Raw genomic sequence first — 24,923 nt, 5'->3', positions numbered from 1 at the left:
TGAACTATCGCAAAAAGTCCTAGTGTTTCCGTCCAGACAGATGCGGCTCTCACTCAAGATGCTCTGATCGTTTTGGTGCGAGCTATCCAGAGCCTAGCCAAGGCGCGTGCAATGGAGGCACCACCACAATTCAGCTGCCGTACAAGCTCTGCGGAAAGGAACCTGACTCAGTCGAACATGCTGAAAGAGGCAGTGAGAAAGGTAATTTAATATCTTAAATTTACTTCAATACAATTAGTTTCGACTCTTGTTATATGGATGAAAAACTTTCTTATTGGTGTCCTGAAGGATTCCAAGCATCATTTTACTACGACGATTACCGTGGGTGCAAAACACACAAAAAGATGTTTGTTTTGAATATGACGTCTAATAGTGATTTTGAACGTATCAAAGCATCGTAAGTTGCGTCATCAAACCTTCTCAATAACTGCTCTCCAATTTTCAATCTTGCCAAGGTAGCATTGAAATGTGCCATGTCAATGTTGCAATAAGCAGAATGCGCAGGCCAAACGGCTCTTCATAGAAACCTGCATACAATACAGCAGCGAGAATGCTCATATTCGTTAAGTATCGTGTGTATTCATTGCAGAATAAAACATTGTCTCGGACTTTGACTCAAAGCCATGCTGTGCGGCGGACGCTACGCAGTTTTTTTTTTCATTTTCAGAAGTAATCACAACACGAATTCGTCCAGCTGTATTGGAAATTTTACATACTTCGTATCGTATATAATAGAATCACCAGATCATCGGCCATATGACATGTACGGTCAAACAAAATAAATTTTTACATTGTGATGTTACTAGTAGTAAGACTAACCTGGCTTCTTTGAAATTGCATTGTGTAGTCACGTTAATTCATCAGCTATAATGATAGATAAGACCATTTTGGTGCCGATAATATATATCAAGGTTTGTTGAAAAACATCTGTTCCATATTTAGGTGCTAATGAAGGAAACAATTCACCATGCTCCATCATATGGTTTGACGCTGTTGGACGATTAAGCCTTCGAGACCACGGCAACATTTTGTGTATATCACGCAAGAATCATAAATTATTGTCAATCAAATATGTCAAATAGACGTATTAGCTCAAGCTCTGAAGGAGGTGCCCTTAATGTGTAATTTTCTTGCCCACAGTGGTAAATTTGCTGCTGTGGAGATGTTTGAAGTTTCGTCACCTTAGAGCGCCATTGACGTATGAGAGAGAGACAAGATATGGAAGGTAGAGAAGTTTAATTTCGTGATTCGAAGAAACCCAAGGTTACCAATATTTTGTAATTTCGGTAACAAGGTCTATTTTTTCACAAATGAGGTGCTATAAGTCAAACTAATAGGAAATGGCTGGCACCGAACATTCTTTGAAAGGTAGACAAAGATCTTTAATTTCGTGGTTTTGAAAAAAAACAGAAGATAACTGAGAATTATTGTTTCTGATAGCGAAGTCTACATCTTCACAAATGAGGGGTTTACTTAAAATATGAGTAGTGAGACTGATAGAATATATTTGGTAGCAAACCTTGTTAAGAAGTATTACACGATATGGCACAGACTGTTCGTGAGGTATACAATGCCAACTTCCTGAGCGTGAATCAACATAGTGCGTAGTAATCGTTGGTATACATTGACATTGATAATCTCTCGCGAGACTTCGTATGCCAATTTGATAGGAAGGAGTGTTCCTAAGAGCCGCCATGACATTGTGTGTTGTTGCTATAAATGAAACCGTTGAGTCACCTAACGCCGCGAGGAAGACTGAGAATGGTACCGTGTCATTCGCGGTGTTCTACACTATGAGAAGTACCAACTTACAAACCTTTGCACATTAAACCTCGCTAAGATGTCCCCCCGTCACCCACACTTTTTACGGTACCTTCAATCATTGCATGTAACAAGATTACTTACTGCAGGCCTCGTTCTTCGTTACTTTCTCCAACTAGTGTTTGCTACGAAAAACAAACGTTTTTCTTGTTTTCGCCTTGTAAGATGCAGTCGTCACGAAATAACGAAAGCAAGCAGTCTTTAATCTTATTTCTTTTCATGAGTCAATGATAAATTTTTTCTATTCGAAATGTGAGGCTATCGCTGAGCTTAGCACTGGCGTTATTTCCACACACGCCTGATGGCTGCTAATAAATGAGGCGGAGAAAGTTTAATTATGCTGTTCCTTTATCCGTGCTGATGCTCTTGTATATCAACTACATTTGTTGTAACAGTGTAGATTTGAAGAAGACTAGAAATGCACGGCAGAGCTCTTTTAGGGCTGTCATACATGTAGTAGCTATGGCATATGGAATATTTTTCTATAGCTTTTGCTCCATTACATTCCTGTATAGATGTAGCCGTGTTTAGCAGTACTCGCCGTACTTAGTGGCCGTACTTATATGTAGAGAACGTGCTCATTGGTATCGTGGTGCGGTAAGGCAAAGGTTGATTGATTGATATGTGGGGTTTAACGTCCCAAAACCACTATATGATTATGAGAGACGCCGTAGTGGAGGGCTCCGGAAATTTAGACCACCTGGGGTTCTTTAACGTGCACCCAAATCTGAGCACACGGGCCTACAACACTTCCGCCTCCATCGGAAATGCAGCCGCCGCAGCTGGGATTCGAACCCGCGCCCTGCGGGTCAGCAGCCGAGTACCTTAGCCACTAGACCACCGCGGCGGGGCGTAACGCAAAGGTTGCTGGACTTATGTGGCTGGGCCTATGACGGCAAAAGAGCAATCGTTTTCGCCATCAAAACAATGACTCAGGGGAAGCCACGACATCTTCTGTGTGAAGTGCTAATAGATGAATCAGCGTAATGATACTTGAAGATTTTACGCTGCGATTTACCCACGCCCACAAATATAACGAACACAGTAAGCAATGGCCGTAACATCAGGAATAGCACATGCAACATGCAACGTAAGACGCATGATGGAAGTACTATAACAGAGCATAGCAAGCATAGCAGAGAACCCACTTAGTGGCGCGTGAGAGTTTTATCATGAATGACAGTAACATATGGGATACTAGATAGTTTGCGCGCATCAAAAACACCGGACGCACAGTAATCGTAAGGTGGCGAAGCAAGCATTGCAACAATACAGGCAACAGGAAGTGCAAGAGATAGATGTGGGCAGCACAAATAAAAAAAAAGCATTCAGTCCTCACCCACAACCGGTGATCAAAGTCGGTTTGGCGAGTTGCTCGGGACTTTCTGAACCTTCCGCAGGTGGTGACGTTACTTCCACTGCTTGAGCTACCAGGGTTGGAGCGACGTTGCGAGTTTGTGGTTCATGTCAACTTCTCGGCTGAACACACATTTTCGGGACACAGAGATGTCAATCGTGCGGCTTGCGAAAAAGTATCGCTTCCTCATTTTTGTGATAGTTGCCGGCTCCTACAACGTCTCGATTTCTTGCCGGTCACTTCTTGGGTGTGCACAGCATGTGTGCGCGACTTTTTAAATGCGATCACTTCTTAGCGAACTTCGGCGACTTTAAGCGTATCTATCTATCTATCTATCTATCTATCTATCTATCTATCTATCTATCTATCTATCTATCTATCTATAAATCTATCTATCTATCTATCATCTATCTATCTATCTATCTATCTATCTATCCATCTATCTATCTATCTATCCATCTATCCATCCATCTATCTATCTATCTATCTATCTATCTATCTATCTATCGAAACGGCCAGGAGAGCTAAAAGTCGTAGGCGGCTATCTAGCTAGCCAGCCGGCTACGACTTTAAGCTCTCCTGGCCGTTTCGATAATGGTATAAATACCAAACTCTGTATGGCATACCATGACTTTATGAAGAACATATTTTACTAGTCATAACATGAAAATCATGTCATGTATGTCATGAATCTCATGATTTTAAAGTTCTTGGCTCTGCAGCTCTTGCGGTGCTTTCGTTCACATGGCAGGTTGAAAATATGGTATAGTATGGCATGATTGCATGGCGAACGCAAGCGACAGACACGAACATGAAAATCATGACATGCGTGTCATGTAACAACATGACTACACGCCACGCTCATGATGCGCTCGCGGCCGTTTCGCTAGCGTCACATATACCAAATTAGGTATTTCATCACGTGAATGAATGACGAAGGTATGTGACTGGTGCGAATATGATAATCATGAGATGCGTGTTATATAACAATATGACTACATGCCACGCTCATGATGCACTGGCGGCCGTTTAACAAGCATCACTTATACCTACTTTGGTATTAGGGGACGTGAAGGGATGACGAAAGTATGATGCTGGTGTAAGCATAATAAACAGGAGATTACTCTCGGTTGCCGTCGGGCCGTGCCCGTGAACGCTAGTCGCACCTGGCGTCAGATTATAGAGTGCTCGCGTTTTGCTACCTTAGCGTCGCTGTGCCCAGCGTGCGCGCGCGTCAAGGCTACAATGGGGTATATTGGGCCCTTCATGATGCACTCGCGGCCGTTTTGTTAGCTCCATATATACCAAATTCGGTGTTGCGTGACGTCAATGAATGACAAATATATGATTGGTGCAAACATGATAATCTGGACACGCGTATCATGTAAGAATATGACAACAAACCACGCTCATAGTTTGCTCGCCGTCTTTTCGCTAGCTCCCCATATACTAAATTTGGTAACAAGTGACGTGAATTGTTGACGAAGCCAAACGACCAATCCAAACATGATAATTATGACATGGAAGTCATTCACGGCATCATTTACCTCCATCTCGTAACGCTGTGCTCATTTTGAAGTGACATATCAACAGTTCTCAATCGTACTTCTAATATCATCGATTTCCTCTGCACTTAGGTTGTGCCCTTTTTTTGTATCTGACACCGGAGCTTTTCTTTGTCAGAGAAATAAAAGTGCCGTCACAGCGTTCCACTGTACAGGCCACTAGATATAGTTAAGTATATTTACAAAAGCAGCTAGCAGCTGCATTATAGAAGTGGAAGTAATCATACTAAAACGACAAATAAAGGGAGCAGCGAGCAAAGTTTGTAACGTTATAATCCGCTTCTAGTAATAACGAACAGGAAAAGTATACTGGGCTATAAGCGTGCTAGGCAAGGTTTTCACGACAAGGACACTTAGTATACACATAGTTCACTATTCTTAGTCTAACAATCAGGCACAAGAGAAGTCGCTGCCAGAAGGGCTGTTCTGGATAATACCTGATCAGGGTTTGGATTTGATAAGGCACCTTACCAGACTCTCCACTGTGAAAGCGTGTAAAACGCTGAATAAACAGAGCCACAGGCAATGGAATTATATTCGGCAGAAAGTGACTAATGAGGACCTCGTAGCTGTAAAAGTATCACGAACAAGCACAACCAATTACCGGCGCTATGTATGTATGTGGAAGTTGGGAGATTGATTTTTCGATCAAAGTCTTGCTGTTATTTCGGCGACAACGCAAGGTGCTTTTCGCGTTTGCTCAATGTACGTCCATAATACGTGCTCATATTTACTATTTGCAGGAGAGGCGTTTTTTATTTGCATTTAGGAGAATATCGAGGGTGTTTTCAGGGACACGAATATTCTATGCAGATGTGAAGGCAATTAGGCAAAATGATCAGTTTACGTTACCCCACATAAAAAATCAGGAAGACGTTGATGAGCTGGCCTGTTTTTTGCGACGACGACGAAGACAGGTGTTTTTCAACACCAAACAGATGAGCAGATGTTTTGTGGGTACTCTTGCCTTAAGCATTGTTTATGATAAGAGGTTTTGAAAATTTATCAATCGGCGAAGAACAAAGAAAGAGAGTTACTCAATGAGAAGCATTCTTCCTTGTTTTGTCTTCGCAATCTGACATTATTTACTGAAGGAAGTAGCCCATTCTCATATTTTAAGCTTTGACTTTATTATAGAAGCAGCCTTGGCCAAGTGCGTTTCGCCACTAGCCAGCCGGCTTCGAAAAGTGACACGCGTGGAAGTGTTATTTGTAAAAATGTTCGCTGGAGGACATTCTGAGTGTGATACGTTTTGGTAAACAATGGCAAGCTGCTGTCAGCCTAAGCAAAGCACAACCTTGAATATTGTTTTGCATTCAAAGTTGCTAAGCTCAGATAAACGTTATCCATATTAGACAAGGCGAATATAACTATATTGATGGTCCTAATTGATGTCCATAGTGAACAAGTTTGCGGCTTCCTTGCCTATCCTCTCATACATTACCCGGTGGCCCATTTTCACAGTGAAGAACTGGGTAAAAGTTGTTTGAAATTTCCTTTCACTAAATCTTGTTTCTGGCAGATTCGTTTCTCGGGCTTGAGTGGACCATTTTGGCTGGATTCTTCGGGCCGACGGAGAAACGTGTCCCTGTACGTGGCAAAAGTCAAGCGTACGGGACTGACTTCGGTAAGTGATGTCGACTTCTAGTAGCGGACCCAGACAGCGAAAAGAGCGCGCAGATCCAAGCCGGGTATCTCACAAATCTGTGACTGGAGCGCACGCATCTCGACTGAAGCAGTTTGTGAGCGGAAATAGAGAAAATGAGCATGTCTGGGCGTGAGCGAGCGCAAAGTGTTTTATGGACATCCATTGCTGATTGGATGAAAGGCGGCCGCACCGAATACGTCACGTGAAATTCCGGCCAAATCCACCAGTTTTGGCGGAGGAAGAATTTTCGCTCTAAAGAGCAATCCGTGCTCTACGGTTGTTCTCAATCTACCATTTGAACACACAACGTGCGCTCCCTATCTTCCGTTGCAATGTGATTGCTCCGCTTAGTGCAGAAAACCTTGATCTAGCTGTGTCATTGTATTTCAACATTGAATATTTGGTTTTTAGCATTGACGTGGTTTACAAGCAACATTTAGCTCACATGTTCACATACAATAATACCTTGAAAATGTGTTTTCTTTTCACCATATAGTGTTGGACAACACGTGCGCTTAATTTTCTAAAGGAAGGGACGTCACGGATAATTAAAATTACATGCAATCGCACCTCCTTTTAGATGGGTGCACTTCTGTTTTGTAGGGTAAGAATGTTATAAGCGTATCTCGAGGACCTAAAATGTAAGACATTGCGCAGGTTCTACACGACCTCACATCAGTTAACACCTTCTCACTTGTCACCTACCAGGCATAGTCACACCACTCAGACGCTACTGTGATTAATTGTAGGACAGGGTGTGAGATGCATGTAACATATGACAACAAAGACTGCACAACTTACGTCACAACTTCTAATATTAATCTGGAGAGCACTTTATTTTGCTCTTATCAGCAGATATTCTGCCGCCTTGTTTAAGTTAACACCAGTTGTTTACCATTTCACATTATGAATCCTGTTGAGTATAACTTGAGCATGAATAGTGAATGAACGAATAATGCGTTGTCATGATGTAAGTATGACATTGCGTTGTAATGCACTACATAGAACAATGTGATTTTCACGTGGTCGTTGAATTTCGTGGACAACGAATCTCGTTTGCTCAGTTGATTATATATTGTATTGTGCAACTGTAGCAAAGCATGCTTGTGTTTCTTTGTTAATATCTGATGCTTTTATAGCTCGCCGAATTTTTTCACAATAAAGATAATTTAATGTGATAGCATCAAACGGCTGTATTAGCTGAAATTTCGGCATCGGTGTTGGCAGGGGAATCCTTGGTAGACAGCGAAAGTGGTCGAGAGATGAAGTTCGAAGTGCATGTGAATAAAAATATTTTAAAAATTTTGGTTCAAATGAGAGTCAAACTTGTACCTTCTGCGGGTAGTCGGTGTTCTGTCAGAGAGCCACTTACACCCTTCAGGCTGCCTAAGAAAAACGTTATATCCCGGCTGCGGCGGCTGCATTTCTGATGGTGGCGGAAATGCTGTAGGCCCGTGTGCCCAGATTCGGGTGCACCCTAAAGAACACCAGGTGGTCGAAATTTCCGGAGCCCTCCAATACAGCGTCTCTCATATTCATATGGTGGTTTTGGGATGTTAAACAACGCATATCAATCAATCAATCTAGAAAAACGTTATAATAACATCATCTACCAAGGGACCATCTAGATGAAAGAAGTATTACGTTGCAGGATCTTACCATTGCACCAGGCGTCAAAACGTGCGAATTGCGCAATAAGTCAGATGTTTGAAGCAGCCCGCTCATTACAAAGTGGGTTGCTGCACAGATGCGCGCCGCGCCTTGTGGGCGGGTATTTCGTCAATTTTCGAATCAAATAAGTATGACGTAGTGGGCATGGCACACCTGCTCTTGCAGTAGGCATGCTATAATAGTTCGAAAAAGCCAATGTCATGTGCATAAACACCCCATGCCTATGGCATGGGGTGTTGCCTATGGCATGGTGGAGCATGACGAAGTGTATGACAATATGAGCCATCCCATCCTACTTCAAAAAGTGAAAGTTAAGCATGCTCGAGGTATCTTCTTTTTTTCATTTTCGTATCGCGCGTACAAACTAACTTTAACTTAAAGTGCCGCCCTGGGAAGATTTTGTGATGGCATTTCTTGCCTAATCTTCGTACTTTTCATGTTTGCATGTTTATTCTCAGGTTGGAACGTGGAGTATGTCGTCAGGGATAAACATTACTCGAGCAGAAAAGATGTTTGAGGACGAAATACTCAGCGTATTGAAGAACAAGACTCTGAGAATAACGACGATATTGGTGAGCCCGTCGTTCACTATTAGAACCTGGTGTAAGTTGCGGCGCCTGACTTAGTTTTCTGTTTAGTAGGTGGTCTGCCGGGTAAAGCTGCCTTTCGTGAAATAATATATATATATATATATATATATATATATATATATATATATATATATATATATATATATATATATATATATATATATATATATTGTGAGTGTGTTTACGTTGTATATTTTTTATGTAAGCCCCCTGCTGTATTGCCCGATGGGGCGATGAAGGTATACAAGAAGTAAATAAATAACTAAATGAATAAATAAGTACTAGGCGCTAACAAACGTGTCCATGTCATCACGAGGTGTCAACACCATCATCCGGTAATCCAATGTATTTGTATAATAGTATAGGCTAAAGCAATAAAACATTTATTGCTGTTTTGCCTCAGTTATGATTCAATTTTAAGAAAATCAAATATAGTTACAATGCATTTTTCTTCACAATTTAGTGATTTGCACAAACTAGAAGGTATATGTTTACGTACGTACATAAAAGTTTAGCATGGGGAGCTGAAACTTTGCAAAAATATGTGTTTCTGTCTTCTGGTAGCACGGTAACGTAAACTTGCATAGACAAAAGCTAAAAGCCTCTTAAAGCCGAAAACATGCAGGCGATATCGTCTGAACTTTAGAGTGAGGATCTCGCGTATGCCTTACACGATGCTTACTGCAGAATGCACCATACGTCATGCTCAAGAAATCCGCGCACAAGCTCGAAGGAAACGACCACTTCGAGGGTTACTGCGTGGATTTGCTCCGTGAAATATCCGCAACGCTGGGCTTCCGCTACCGGCTCACACTCGTCAGAGATGGCGCCTACGGAACCCGTGACTCACAGGGCAGGTGGAATGGCCTAATGCGCGAACTTGTGGACATGGTAAGTTTTGATTCAGGAAATTCACTGTGTACTCCAACAAATCAATGCACACGGTAGCCAGCTTTTAGGACAACTGTTGTATTTGCCTGTGCAGATTGTAATTGTAACACTCCACATGCTTCTTAAGTAGTCCATGCAGTACTTCAAAAAGTTTGGTTGCGTTCCGGCTCAAGATATACAACCGATATGAACTCTATTAGGCTTTAAACGCTTTATTGTCTTCAGAATAAATGGTACTTTAAACATAAAATTATCGTCTAGCTTCTGCCGCTCCTAATACAATCAATAAGTTATAATTCCAACCAGCTTAGGGTATTGTTATTATCTCGTAAAAAAAAAAAACTTCTCCATACCGTAGATTTGGTTCACATACATAGACAGCTTTCACCTGCTTGTGTCATATGCGTAAAAACTCAGTATGGCTGATGTGGCATGCATCATACGTATTCGCCCTCGCTCTTTGTCCACCGCATTTACACGCCAGCATAAAGAAAAAGACCGTAGCTAGTTGTGTAACTCTGTCTAAGGGTCAAGCAGCCGCAGTGCTTTATAGTTGATATTAATATTAGGAGTCAAGATATTGTTTTTGAACTATAGTCACCAAAATCCTAACCACTTTCATTTCGTAGGAATAAATTTAAACGCAAGCTGTGATGTTCTTTTCACTGTGAACGGAACGCCGTGCTCTAAAGCTTTGTCCTATTTGACCCTATGATCAGGGATGACGTTGCCGAAAACAATTGGGTAATAAGTAAAATGATACCATCTCGTAGATGGAAAGTGAGGCTTGTAAGCTCCAGGTGGCTTGATTTAGACTGATTAGCTAAGCTTAGTGAAGTTGTTGAGACATTTCAACCATACATATTTCAGGGCAAATACTGGCTGCCACTCCATTTGCAAATACTTCGAAACAATCACTTTACAGCTTTTATTTGAATGTACCAACCACCAAAATTATCTGAAAATTTCTTGAAGTCAATTGCAGTGTCATACGTTTTTCAGTATACAAGCGTACCTATAACCCACCTCATCTCTAGCAAATTCTCTTTATTTTAATCGGCTTAACTGTTCAACAATTCCTACGTCTTCGCTGCAGGAGACAGACCTGGCGATCGGTGACCTGACCATCACCTCAGAGCGCGAGCAATCTGTCGACTTCACTATGCCTTTCATGACGTTGGGGGTCAGCATACTCTACAAGAAGACCAACCAGAAGCGTTTCCTTCTATTCTTCTTGTCTCCGCTTTCGGGGGAAGTGTGGCTTTGTGTCGCTGGGGCGTGCGTCGCAGTTAGTGTAATTCTGTGGTGCGTCGCTCGTGCTCAGAGCGCAGTGTGTCGCTGAAATAGTGCCGTATCACGACGTTATGGATGCTGCTGCTGCGGAAACAGTTTATCGCGCAGTGATGGAGATTGGTACACTGAAACGAACAGTGGCCGTGCCAGGCTCGGAATCATCAAGGGTCAGGAAGCAGTCGGTTCCTCCGAGCTTCAACGAGAGACGTTATATTTTGACAGCTGGAGAAATAAAACTCTGCCAACGGTGCAAAGTGACTTCACTCTCCCTAACAGTTGTTGGTTCATAGTTAGCGCCATCACGAGGCAGGAATGTGGTATATTTCCTAGGTAAGAAGAAAATTGTCTTTCCTTCATCCACTGCTTCATTGCGTAGACTTTAATAAAGCTAGATATTGCTACTCTCGTTCTCTACCTTTTATGTCTTTCATAATAAAGAGAAAACTTCAGCTAAGCAAATGTCGGGTTTTCGACCTTATGCTGATAAAAAAGATGCTTCAAAAGACAAATGTTAGCGCTTAAGAGATTGCTTTATTCTGTTGCGTGAGATATGACTACGCTGACTAATTAAATTGACACCAATTTTTTCAAAGCCCGTATAGCTTTCCAGAATGACTAATCACGAAGTTGTATGTTACACTTTAAGCCTAAAAAGTAATGTTACGTTGTGCAGAGATTGAAACTCGGCTGACAGATTGAGGAGATATGTGGCTAATCGCCTTAGTGTATTGTTTTTGCTCTTAAAGACGTCCTCCAGTTCCGTTGGTAAGAACTGGTAATGCTTGTGACACACCTTAGGCTTTGGTCATCTCGGTTGAAATAATCCATGTCACGTGTTTGAAGTACTATCGATGAGATGACGCTGCCCCACGATAGACAGCAACAAAGTATTTAACGGTGGCGTGAATCCAACATAAATATTCAAAATGAAACAATGAGAACATACTTTCACAAATATGATACTTCGCAGTAGTTTGTTGTGGCCTGGTGACTTTTTTGTAGCAAAAATTACAGAAAAGTACTCATATGGTGTTTCCGTTCTTCAGAGAGCAACGATTTTTTGTGCACATCCCGACTGTTGGTTGCCTATTTTTTACATGTTTTTTAACGCAACTTCGAAGATAGTTTGAAATGTTCACGTTACTTATATTTGGCTCGTTTTTCGTAGCTTCCTTTGTTATTTATTTCGATTACCCTCAGGGCACATAAAGGCGTTACAGAGGGGATGAGTAATACAACAAAAATGCAGTAAAAGTAGCACATAAAAACAAACGTCAGTGAGATTATATGTTTAACAACAAAAAGTTATTTAGGGCACATAACATAACCTGTCAGTGCAGTTTTGAATGATTACCTATTTCCGTCAGAAATCCTACATCATGCATCTACATAGCATATACAAAACATATAGGGTAGCACACTCCCTATAGGATGGCACTGCGTCGACAAAGTTCTACCCTTTGGCCTGCTTGGGGACCGTCCTTTGTTCAAAATAATTTTACGTAACACATTATATTGTGCAGGGCACCTTCAGCACGCATCACTGCTGCAACTTGGTGGATCTTCTCCTTCGTGCTGGTTTCCTCTTACACGGCTAACCTGGTAGCTTTCCTGACTAAAGAGAGGCTGCTGTCACCCATCGAGAGTGCCGAAGACTTGGTGAAGCAGTCAGCCGTGCGCTACGGATGCGTTCGCTCAGGATCGACTCACACCTTGTTCAAGGTATGGCATCGTCTATAAGCGACAAGTATTATAATCGGCTGCTGATAAGTGCGTCCAGTATTGCTTATAATGGCACTATGCACCAAAGATAAAGCAAGTTGTCTTGTTAAAATAATATATTTCGTATTGAACAACATCGTTATCACAATAGCAATAATTATCCAATTGTTGTGCTGTTAGTAAAGTCATATTTCTTCGAAATCTGAATTCAATATTTTGTTGAGTTTACGTCCCGAAACTACAATACGATTATTAGAGACGACATAGTGGAAGGCTCCAAAAATTTCCCAAAAGTCGTAATATCAGTATATCTTCACGTGGTGAGTGCAATAAACAAGGCGAATGAGCAAGAAAAAGAAGGATGAACATAAATGTATTAGTTGAATACATCTTAACAGTACGTTATGTTTGGATAGTTGGTACATATTAGGCTGAAATACGTGGCGCAAGGTTGACAAACAGAAAAAAAAGAAAAAAGATGAGACAGAAACAGCGGCAACTGCAAGCTTTCGTCAATGGGCAGTTCATACATAAAAATCAAGCCTTTTCCATGTTGTAGGAACAGGTTCAAAACCAAATCTACCTCGCTAGAGTGCGTTACAGGGTTAGCAGAAGTTAACAACACGAGGAAATTGTCCATATATATAAACATCTTAGGGACTTTTCCTGGATCAACGGCATTTTCTAAAGCACGATCAATAGACGCCAACAAAATGCTACAAAGGACAGGCGCAATGCAGGAGCCAATACAAATGCCCTTTTGTTGAATAAACAACCCATTATTAAAAGAGACAAAGGTGCTACGAAGGTAAAATTCTAAAAGTGACATAAAGTTGGAAACAGATACGCCAGAGGTATTGATAAAAGTTGTGCCCCCATGCTACTTTTAGGTCATGTCTGTTGGAAGTTCAGCCCTGGAACGAGAATTGGCGCTCTTTCTGTCTCGTCTTTTTTTTTCTTTGTCAACCTTGCGCCACGTATTTCAGCTTGAATACACCTCACTGTAAAAAAGCTAGAAAACCTTAAGGCAACGTGAGTGTTTCAATTAGGTGACTGCAATGCCCCTACTGCGTAAAATTTGGTCAACTTCTGATTCCCTTCGGGTTCACTAGTGCACTTTAAAGGAATGACGCCACCAAATTTGTGGCATGCATGTTCTTTGCTGTAAGCGTTTCCTTCAGCTCCAGGAAGCATGATACATACACCAAGATTCGTGTATTTTCGCTAAACTATTTATTATTACTCTACTTAAGCGAACCATTTCGGGTTTTGGTTTCCCGGTTCCGAATTGGACAGTGACGTCGATGCATAGGTGGCTTGGTCACGTGAGCACACAAGGATGTGACGCACAACGTGCCACACCAAGCGCCAGCAAAACAAACGCACTAACAGTCGCCATGACCAGCTGCAATAGCATCGAGGCAGTGGCAAGGAAAAAGGCAGCAAGAAGGAAACAAAGCGTTTATGTCTATGTTTAGAAAGAGTGGGTAACGATTTAGAGTATGTTGCGATCCCTCCTTTTTTATCCCTCCTCACCCCCATCCCTCGTGAGCTACTGTGGCGGTGTCGCTCACTGAAGCAGACAGTAATGAGGCTCACTTTCTCTTCCTTTCTCTTTTAAGAATCACTTCTCTCTCGGCGGAGATCGGAGCAGTGGCGCCCTCGGGATCGTGTTGGCGTCCCCGCCTTTCGTAACAGTGGAGGTCAGCGGCGAGATTCGTGGCGCCCTTCGTAACGTCGTCAGAGGCGCGCTTCGTAACAACGCTAAAGAACCCCAGGTGGTGGAAATTTCCGGAGCCCTCCACTACGGCGTCTCTCATAAATATATGGTGGTTTTGGGACGTTAAACCGCACATATCAATCAATCAGTATATGGGGCGCTAGCGAAACGGCCGCGAGTGCATCATGATCGTGGCATGTAGTCATGTTGTTAATGACACGCATGTCTAGACTTTCCTTTTGTGACCTGTTGCTTGTGTAACGCGTAACAACGTAACGCCATTGTTGCGAAGCGCGCCTCCGACGACGTTACGAAGGGCGCCACGAATCTCACAGCTGCAACCACTGTTTCGAAAGACGGCGACGCCAACACGGTCCCGAAGGCGCCACTGCTCCGACTCCGGCGACCCGGTCACCAGCCGTTTGGTAGCGTAGGTTTCTCAGCTCGCCACTGCTTCTGCGCAGAGCTGATAGACGAGCGCACGAGATGACGGTGAGTTAAACAAGGTTTATGTACAGCATATATACAGAGACATTACAAATTCGGCACTGGGGCCGACAGCTTAGAGACCCGAAGAGCCGAGCTCTTCTTTTTAACACATAGGTCTACTGCTCACGACGCGCCGCAGAGCTTTTTTATATGCAAAGGGTGGATTCTTTGAGTAACCAAATGTCCAACCAGAAGCGCCGCTGGTCGTGAGGTCAGAATTTTCCAATGGGGTTGCCGCTGGGCCACGTCATCGAATCTGAAGCCGCTGCGCTGCACGTGGCTGCACCGAACGACGAGTGACGTCGCCACGCATCGCGTCAGACTCGCTTGACAGGAAGGCACCGGTTGTTTGCTCGACGGGCTCGCTGGCCGAGGTGACTCACTGTGCGTGCGTGGCAGAAAGTCGACGCTGCGTGATGACGCCGTTGAGTTGTTCGCGTCAGGCGGGCTCGCGTGCTGGCCTTGACACAGATTGCCTTTTTCAGAGGCATGGACGTTCGCTGTGGACTCGTAGGCATAACAAGTACTAGGTACTCTGCTATGGGAGAGCGTAAAACCGTCCCGTATATACTATGTTGCTCTATGGCTTCACTTTGAAACATTTACAACGTTCGAACTACGTGGACGAGGAAGCCGCCCGACGCTCGATGCGCCGACTTTATATAAATGCCAAGATGCTGATGGAGGATGAGACAGCCCTGCTGTTAGACGCGCGCAGCGTCTCTGAACGACGCGTCGACTGTCTTTTCGAAAGCACCTAGAGTCCTTCAGAGACGCACAAAGTGCCTCTGCAAGGGACGCCAGCACACTCGCAACAGCAGGCATGCTAGTTCTTTCCTTGTTCACAAAATGCGTTTCCGAGATGGTGGAGGTCACCCACGTCACTACAAACGTGGTGTGACGTCACGACAACTGCCGTTACTTCTCCTATTCAGGGTGTGTTTCAATACTCACCGTAGATGGTAAATAGACAGCTAAATCGATGGCGGCCAGCTTAAGTCCCATTGCGATTCTCACGTATCTAGCAAAACAGACCGCTCCGAGAAGACCGCGTCGTAGAGAAATACGATGCAGGGTACTTTGCTGTCTGAACAAGATGGCGGCTCAGCGCATCGGTGAAATAGATCAAATCTCGCTGGAATGGTCGTCAATACACAAGCAGATGCTTCTTCAGACGGTCAATGCGAGTAACGCTTAAAGTTTTTAGATTTAAACACGAAATAAGCGAGAAAACACAACTGTTACGTTTGTTTTATTTGGCTTTCTCTTCTCGACGCGAGTTGGCGCACCGTCGCGTAAAAGCCGTACAGACGTGTTCCAATTCTCGGACAGAATGGTCTTAGTGCTGTCTTCTAAGCAGTCTGCGTAGACTGTCTACATGATTGATTGAGTGATATGTGGGATTTAACGTCCCAAAACCACCATATAATTATGAGAGACGCCATAGTGGAGGGCTCTTAAAATTTCGACCACCTGGGGTTCTTTAATGTGCACCCAAATCTGAGCACGTGGGCCTACAACATTTCCGCCTCCATCGGAAATGCAGCCGCCACAGCCAGGCTTTGATCCCGCGACGTGCGCGTCAGCAGCCGAGTACCTTAACTACTAGACCACCGCGGCGGGGCAGACTGTCCACGTGCTGTCTAATAATTGAAGCACAGCCATTAGAAACGTCAGTGTTGCTGCGCAAGCGACTTGCCTAGATTGCAAGAGTGAGCATTCAACTTCACTTTTAGAAGGGAGTTAAAATATATTCTACGCTTTTGTTGTGTCCTACTGATCGTGTGGAGAGTCCTTGCACACAGAAGAAACCCACAACAGGCTTGAAAATTTGGTGTAATCGCCCCTTTAAGTATTGAAATAAAACAGTTTTGTAGTAAGTATGTGCCATCTTCAATACAACCATAAATCAACGCTCAGCTCTTTCAATCAACATTGTTATTTCTGTCGGGAAACAAAGATGGTCTGACTGCTTGTCAAATAGGTATTTTTATTTTTTAGAAGTGTTATCTCTAAATAAACTTTTCGAATTGATTTTAGTTCCGAAGTACATTACTTTCAGCATCCTGATACCCAGTTCTTGGCAGAATTACTTTTGTGGGTGAACGTCATTGATATGAAAGTAGACCGAGAGTCAAAGCCTGCGCTCGATTTACCCTATTGTTTGGAAGAGGAAAGCCTCTTAAGCCGAGATAAAAGGGCTGCGTAATTTCATTATAAGTGGTCGGTTTATCTCTGTTCTCCACAACTGCGGGCCGGCAGGGGAGTTCTCCGAGGTCGTGGAAAGCGAGACCTCGCGTCTTGGAGTGGTCTAGCTCGTTCAGGCATGTGGGGCCTCTCCTGATGAATCCCATATAGGCGGAGCACCAGCTGCGCTTTTTTCTGCGTAGCCTTCGATATCGACTCTGCCAGCATCTTGCAGCGCTGTAGACGCATATCTCAGAGGCCACATAGATAAAAGCATGTCGTTGAGGAAAGATTACAATTCCAGTGGTTCATAAGAAAAGGCTACACATCTAAGTAACGAAATAAATCAAATTTCAGTAAATATAACTGCAGCTAGCGGGCTCTCACTCGATCCAAGCCTATGCTTGGATATCTTATGTATTCTGTACAACCCTTGGCTTAAACCATTGCCTCATTTTACATTTGTTTTGTTTATTACAATTTCGCAACATTCAAGCCGGATGGACGACTTCGACTCTTCTGGGGACCAATTCCGTTGTGCTGTTCTAAAAACCTAATGCCACTTCGAGCTAGCGCCATGACAAGACACACTCTTCTTGTGTTTCCGTTTATTACTATTTCTTGTAGTGAGTGTCGCTTACTTCTTCGTGTAATCTCTACTTGTCAAAATATTCCGAAGGGGAAACGTATCGGCATTCACAAAAACAAGCACAATGAAAAGCTCACCCTCTAAAGCGAAACTTCGCTCTTGGTGCGCTTTGAGACTGTCCAAATTTATTTCAAAAAAGTCAGAAAGCAATTGCACCCTGCTCATGCATCACATAAATAAATATTTTCCGTTCATATTATCGGAATCGCTGCTTCGCAGGAGTAGAGGCACGAGACGTACGAGATCATGTGGCACGCCATGAAAGAAGACACGGTGTCTTCTATCGCGGAGGGCATTGAGCGTGTGGAACGCGGTGGCTACGCCTTCCTCATGGAGTCTACGAGCATTGAGTACGTGGTACGAAGACGGTGCCAACTCAAGCAGATTGGTGGTCTTCTAGACTCCAAGGGTTACGGCATCGCAACGCCACATGGTGAGCCTTAATTTGTAAAACGTGTCTCATTTTCATATTCAATATAATTATTGTCATATTCCTTATCATGAGGCTGACTTCACTCACCCCAGGAGGACAGGTGCCTCTTTCGGGCTCCCGTTTTGTGCGATTGATACGACGACGTTTTTGCTAATTTCACCTTATTTCTATAGACTACCGGTAATGTCATTTGCCCAACTAACTTTCTGAGTCCTCTTCGAGTGCCTGACCTCACGCTGCATACCCCTCCCATGCTCATTTTGTTGTGTTATTTATTCTGATGTTGATAATGAACATTTATTTCCTCGCTCCACTCTGCTCTCTTCTTGTCTATAAATGTTACACCTATCATATTTCTTCAATTGGCTTGCTGCATCGTCCACAATTGTGCGCTAACCATACTTTAATATATGACACATTGCTCATAAACAACCGTGTCATTAGGAGCTTTATGTAAAAACATTGTAATGAAGGTGACGTCAGCATGTCTTTTTTGGATAGTTTTTCATCTATGAAACTGCAATTTTATAATCGCACGACGTTGATACGTAAAAACTAAGATCTATGTTTGATGACAAATCCTCTTCTGACAATAATGAAAGAATTTCAAATACACGTTTCTTTCATGCAACTTTAATAAAAGTTAGTGCATAAAGAGGCCAAAAATCTCACAGGCAACCTATTTAATGAGTGTTAAGTCAATTGAGGGTTTGCATTATCATTTCATCGAAGTTATGTATGCAGGTAAACATTCTCTGCCTATAGTTTTTGACACTGTCCCCGCTTTTCTCTAGAATGTCTTATATGCCAATGAGCGCGTAATGAAGAAATTTAGAGCTGTGTTTGTCTTTGACGCTAATTCCTATTTAAGATGATGTTGTATGGTTGTTTATAAGCAGGTCTGTTAGTACTTTAAAATATAGTGAGTAATGCAATATTGTCCCATATATCCCAAGTTACATGTAGCCGGTAAAGTTGGTGTCAAAATGAAGCTGGGTTCATGTCCGTGAAGCAAAAAATGAACGGGTAATTCCGACGTCACAGAAAGTGGCATAACACGAAAGCAAAACCTGTCATTCCCGAAGTAGGTAAATGCTTGCTGTACATTGATATAGGAGAGCTTGCGCAATGTCTGTTGTTGTTTGGTACTTACAGCACTGTTTAACGTAGATACACACACGTTAGCACCTGGTTGCACATCTCCAAGCCGACAACTAAATAGCATGATCAAAGAATAAACAAAGCTATGTGGTAACTGCAGTAGTTACCGATAAGAGCGCAAGCAGAGAAAGTCGTGCGAAAGCCGGAAGAGCGTTTCTGAATGGACTCACATCTTGCGCTAAGGACGCCATCCCATGGCATTTTGGAGCGAAAGGCAACGCGCATTGATTGTACCTTCTAGCCTGGCAGCGATATTTCTCAGGGTGAACGTTAAGTGTGAAGCACAGCGTTATAATAGCGGCGTTGTTGTCCGTATGAATTAGGAACAATGCGAATTCAACATGTAGACACAAGAAGAGACCCTGACAAGAAGATACTGTACAGCGCTTGTCAGTGTTTTTTCTTGTGTACCCGTATTGGAATCGTGCTGTTCGTACTTCGCACTAATATACCAACTGGCCCAAAGTTTCACTTAATCAAGTTTTAGCCAGGTAAGTCAGGGATGCATCGTACAACTATCATTCGTATGGATAGATCGTATGAGGCAAGTAGAGCATTGGGCTAACGTCGCCAAATCGTGGTGGGCCACGACGTTGACGAAATTGCACTTCTATCATGGTAAAGGCATCGAATGAAACGGAGGTGTAGGAACAACGACCTGCAGGAGCCAATAGCGGAGGTCCTGGTCATTATACAATGCTTCACCTTTCCGCTTCCAGACGGTGACATCATCTCGTCAGCCTAGATCACTGCGAGATGAAAGGGTAAGATTTAAAAAAGGGGTGGTAACGCCATCAGATTATGCGACTGCAAAACAATGTGTACGTGTCTCCACGAATGATGAATAAATGCGCAGAGGTGCACTTGCTGCGAAGACAAGGCAAAGGACAATAATTTTTTTCTCTTTAACGTAAACTGCATATTGTGATAGAACGTGCTATTTAAGGATGTTCTGCTGTATAAACTGAATAAAGACCTAAGTTGATTCGGTGAACGTTAGCCCCTCAATGCGACCATGAATAGCACTGTCATTTGATTGCGTTCATTTTTCTACGTGGTTTTCTGGAATGAAATACGTTACTGCAGTCTTCGTGGGTCCCGGAATAAAACTTTATTCTTAACAAAGCATGTCATATAATGATTCATTCGTGCAGGGTCGCCATACCGAAACATCTTGTCGTCAACGTTACTACGGCTGCAGGAGCACGGCACCCTGCAAAAATTAAAGGATCGTTGGTGGAACGTACGGGATCCGCTCAAACGATGTCCTACTACCGAGACCGGCGAATCTAGGACTGATGCAGCTAGCGGGCTGGGCCTGCGAACAGTCGGTGGTGTGTTCGTCGTTCTCCTTGCTGGTCTTGGTCTGGCCTGCCTCATCGCTTTCGCCGAGTTGTTCTTTAAAGCGAGATTAGGACGCAGTTGAAGAAGTGCCTGAGCCTTTTACACTTCAGCGCATGAAGGGGACTATTTAGCTTTTGTTGATTCTGAAGCATGACAAGCGAAACAAAGTTCATGCAAGATACACAAATAAAATTGCTATTGATCCTCTCGTGAAATTTTGTGTTGCACTTAAGATGGTTTGAAACCTTCCTGGCTGTAAATTGTGCGGAGAGAGAGAGGAAAAAAATATGCGTGGAAATGCTCAGAGCTCCTGCGAGATTGTGCCGTTTTTTTCTGCTTGAGCACTGATCATTAGTCTAATAAAGTGCATTTTCATTATGACTACAAATATTTTGCAGAATAGCTGCCAATCTTGTTCATGTGACCTGTAGCGCGTTTTGTAAAAATGGGTCACACATGGCTGTTGGAACGATTAAAGGAAAACTCCACACTGGCATCAATATTTACGTCCTTCTTTGCATCTTGTAATGGCTGCTTGTTTTGAAAATTTAAACATTTATGATATCTTAAGAACATCTTTATGAGTGTTTATTATTTCAATAACGAAGCAAGTAGCCCTCATCAAACTATCAAATGTTTACAGCTTGAAAAGAGCATGTTCTATTGGCAGCCATATAATCAACAAAACATACTTTGTGTTTAGGACTTCCCTTCAAAGAAGAACTTCGTTATTTAGCCTTTTTATGCCATCTATGCCCTTGTACCACATTCATGCCACTAAGGCCTTCCTGATATATTCAAAGAAAAGCGATGAACGTTGGCGCCTCTTTGTGTGAACACAACGGTGAAGAAGCAAGTAAGGTATTTCTTTATTGCAAGATCATCCACATGATACAAACTTTCTCAGACGCCACTGTTGATGAACTGCGATGAACAGTTCTTCCAACAAGAATGTATCTTGAGAATTGTCCCCATTCACAAAGGCACTAGAATACCACGCATCTTTCTTGGTCCTATGAAAGCGTATATACGAATACTTTGCTTTTTAACGGTTTTGTGGCAAGCACCACAAAACTTAAGTACAAAGATATCATCCACTCACTTCCTATATAATTACTACAGCTCCACTTTCACCTTACTCCTTCGGCGCAATTCATTCATTTCTGCTTGCTTTTTGCATGCTACATAGTATTGTGTACCATTGGACAAAACCACGCTGCGTCGAGTACATGCAAGATACTACAGGTTTTCCCACTCACTTTTCTCCAAGTGCCAGCTTAAATATTGCGCACGCAATTGAAATAATCCGAGCGCCATGCTAATTAATCTATGTGCCAAGCATTTATTCTAAGCACCAACTCAGTTATACCACGTGCCATTGAGTTTATTCCAAGTGCCACCTTGTTTAATGCAATTGCCAGCGGCTTTAATTCAGGTTTCAGTCAGTTTAATCCCTGCAGAAAAAAGTTGAATACGGGGCGATAAAACGGCAGTACTATCGCAATGCAGTTCCTACGATATGTAATATAACAGTACAATGTAGAACAAATTAGTATTATTTGTATTCACCGCTAGTATTAGTAAAAAATTACTACTGTTCTTCGCTTGAGCCGTGTTTGTACTTTGCTTTGTACAAGTTGGTAGATAAGTCCCTGGCCCGCACAAAATCCTTTTAATGACAACAAAAGGTAAGGCACGCACATGGTAACAAATGTTTTGTGTTCGTCACTAAAGCTTCTAGTGGGATTTGTATAGCATTACATGACCGAAATAGGTCATGTAATGCCAAGTACAGACTATGGTTATTGGAGCGCCGAAATGCATACCAAGATATGAAATGCATACCAAGATATGAAAAACCTAGCCGTGGGCAGCGATGGGTAAAAAGCAAGTGCATAATCAAGAAATTACGAGGGCCTAGCAGGGCAGAGCGAATTAAAAAAAATTCGAATGGGCTTTCGTGCTGCAGTGCACATAAGACGTAAAGACGTGATACTGATGTGGACAACGGAAGTCATAATTTACAGTCATATTAGCTGTTACCTTTTCATTCAAACAAAATTATTTGTATCGGATGACTAGACGCGTGTTTCATGTAAGCACGCTTGAGCAACACTACCGTCGTCTGCTACATTAAAACAGGAGTATTTTTTTATTCTTTTATAAAAGACTGAGTTCAGCATGAACACTTATAAATGCATGTTTAGTTGTTTCTGATCGTTTTGCATTTGTGTTGTCTGCACGGTTGATAACAAAAATGCTTAAGCAAATTCTATTTTATTAGTGAGTCTGACAGAGCTCCGTGTCTTTTGATAACTTAGGCTACACTTGCTGGTCATCTTGTTGGTGTGGAATCCTGAGGATGAGGATTTTTTTTTCGGCTATAGCAGATACTAATTGTGGCTCAATATTCGCTGGAAGAAAAATTACGATTTATATTTTGCGCCAAAACTTTTTATTTGAGAACTGGTGTCGTTCGCACTATTCAACGCTTTACATCCCGCCTCTCCTGCAGTAAGGTGAATACCGGAAGATTGCGGCTTAGATATGCAGATTTAAGAGCAGAATAAAGTCAGGCAATATTGCAATTTCACTTCTCGCATGAAAAAAGAAATCCTGTTTTCATTGTTAACGGTGGTGAAGATTTAGTAGCGTCATTTGCAGAGCATTATCGTGGGTCTCTGTCTTTATTTCTTTTGCGGGGGAGAGGGTGTGTGTACTGCTTGCAAGACTTTGTATATCAATTCGACACAGCATTCTTTATATTTCTTATCTTTCTCTCGTCAATATCTTTGTTCTGCAATTCACTTTATTCTTCCTTTGTTCACTACCATAGGTTTGTTTCCGCACTGCGGTATCATTTTTTGTCCGAGATGGGCTGCCGTAGTTTTGTTTAGCTCTTCAGTTTAATAGAGAATCACTGCGCTGTCTGCATAAATTATCGGACCACTAAGTTCCGCAGGCTCTAGACCCTGTATAATCTCTAAATGACAGCCTGAGTGGACATCTATAAGGGCACGGTCGACTGAGTACTTACGGCTGAGCATAAATCTTCTTTATAATTTTAGGCTGTTGTCATAGATTTGTTTTGTGTGTGTGTGAGTTAGACAGCGTTTATTTATTTGCGATAGGAAGAGCAAGACTTCCTTTCATGTGTTGATTTAACAGGAACACATAATGGCCTTCATGCATGACTGCTTCCTTCGCAATCAGAGGCATATTTATAAAATGGGTGTACGCTGTGCTGTTGGCCTCTATTTTATGGCAATGATTGTATGTCACAAAGGTTCTTCTATGGCAATTGTGGCCTTGCGAGAGCGCCTAATGAAGTAGTGAACCAGCCGATATTCTTTTCATGTATGTATGTATGTATGTATGTATGTATGTATGTATGTATGTATGTATGTATGTATGTATGTATGTATGTATGTATGTATGTATGTATGTATGTGTGTGTATGTATGTGTGTGTGTGTGCGTGTGTGCGTGCGTGTGTGTGTGTGTGTGTGTGTGTGTGTGTGTGTGTGTCCAGACGATGCCATTACGTCTTAGGCTCATGCGCAGTCGCACTTCCACGTGAAGTACGGCTTCAGTCGCACTACGTGCACAATCTCCGAGTAGTGCCTTCGACACCGTGGCTAGAAGGCCATATCAGGGACTACGTCGTAGTTCACGACGTAGTCCCTGTAGACACCATCGTAGACACCATCGAGGATAGGTCTGACGAATGTTTTGTAGGCTAGTATCTTTGTTCGCAATGTTCCCATTTGAAGTGATCTGCGAAGAATAAATAATTTTTGCATGGCAGATGTAGTAATGTTTCTAATGTGCTCATCCCACCTTAAGTTGGACGTAATTGTTAAGCCTAGGTATTTATGTTTGTGTACTCTGCTCAGAGCACTGCCATTTATAATGTAGCAAAATTTTGATGGCTATCTATTCTTTTCAACACAAGAAGAACAAGAAACACTAGACTTAATGCACTGAAACCGATTTTTCCTTATGCTAAGTCACAACCAAATAGCTTCTTTCCCAAACAATACAGGATTAGAACATATTTTAAAATCCAGTAGTTACATCGCCAAACTTCCTGAAAGCTCTAGAAAAACATGTTATATGTTAGATTATTTATTTCCCCAGTGCTGCTACTGTTTTATATTCTCGGTGTAGGAGCGTTTTTAATTTTATGCTTCAATTGTTACATGTTGAAATTACTTCCAAATTGTACCATCTTAAGTATTAGGCCGTCTTTATAGTGTGTTCTTGTATTCGTACTGCCCCTCCTGCTATGGCCAAGTTGGCCTGCAGTATTTTGAAATAAATAAATAAATAAAAAGACACTGGCGGAAACGCCACATTCACAGAACACTCATACACGTCCAT

At 42.5% G+C, this 24,923-nt stretch overlaps 1 pseudogene; it reads left to right on the top strand.

The window, feature by feature from the left end:
* Window positions 1-46: 46 nt before the first annotated feature.
* Window positions 47-20,710, top strand: LOC142784601 (glutamate receptor ionotropic, kainate 2-like; annotated as a pseudogene).
* The last annotated feature ends 4,213 nt before the right edge of the window (window positions 20,711-24,923 follow it).

This window comes from Rhipicephalus microplus, unplaced genomic scaffold (assembly GCF_043290135.1).
Source record: "Rhipicephalus microplus isolate Deutch F79 unplaced genomic scaffold, USDA_Rmic scaffold_15, whole genome shotgun sequence".
Taxonomy (NCBI): domain Eukaryota; kingdom Metazoa; phylum Arthropoda; class Arachnida; order Ixodida; family Ixodidae; genus Rhipicephalus; species Rhipicephalus microplus.
This window is presented reverse-complemented; position numbering and strand designations above follow the sequence as displayed.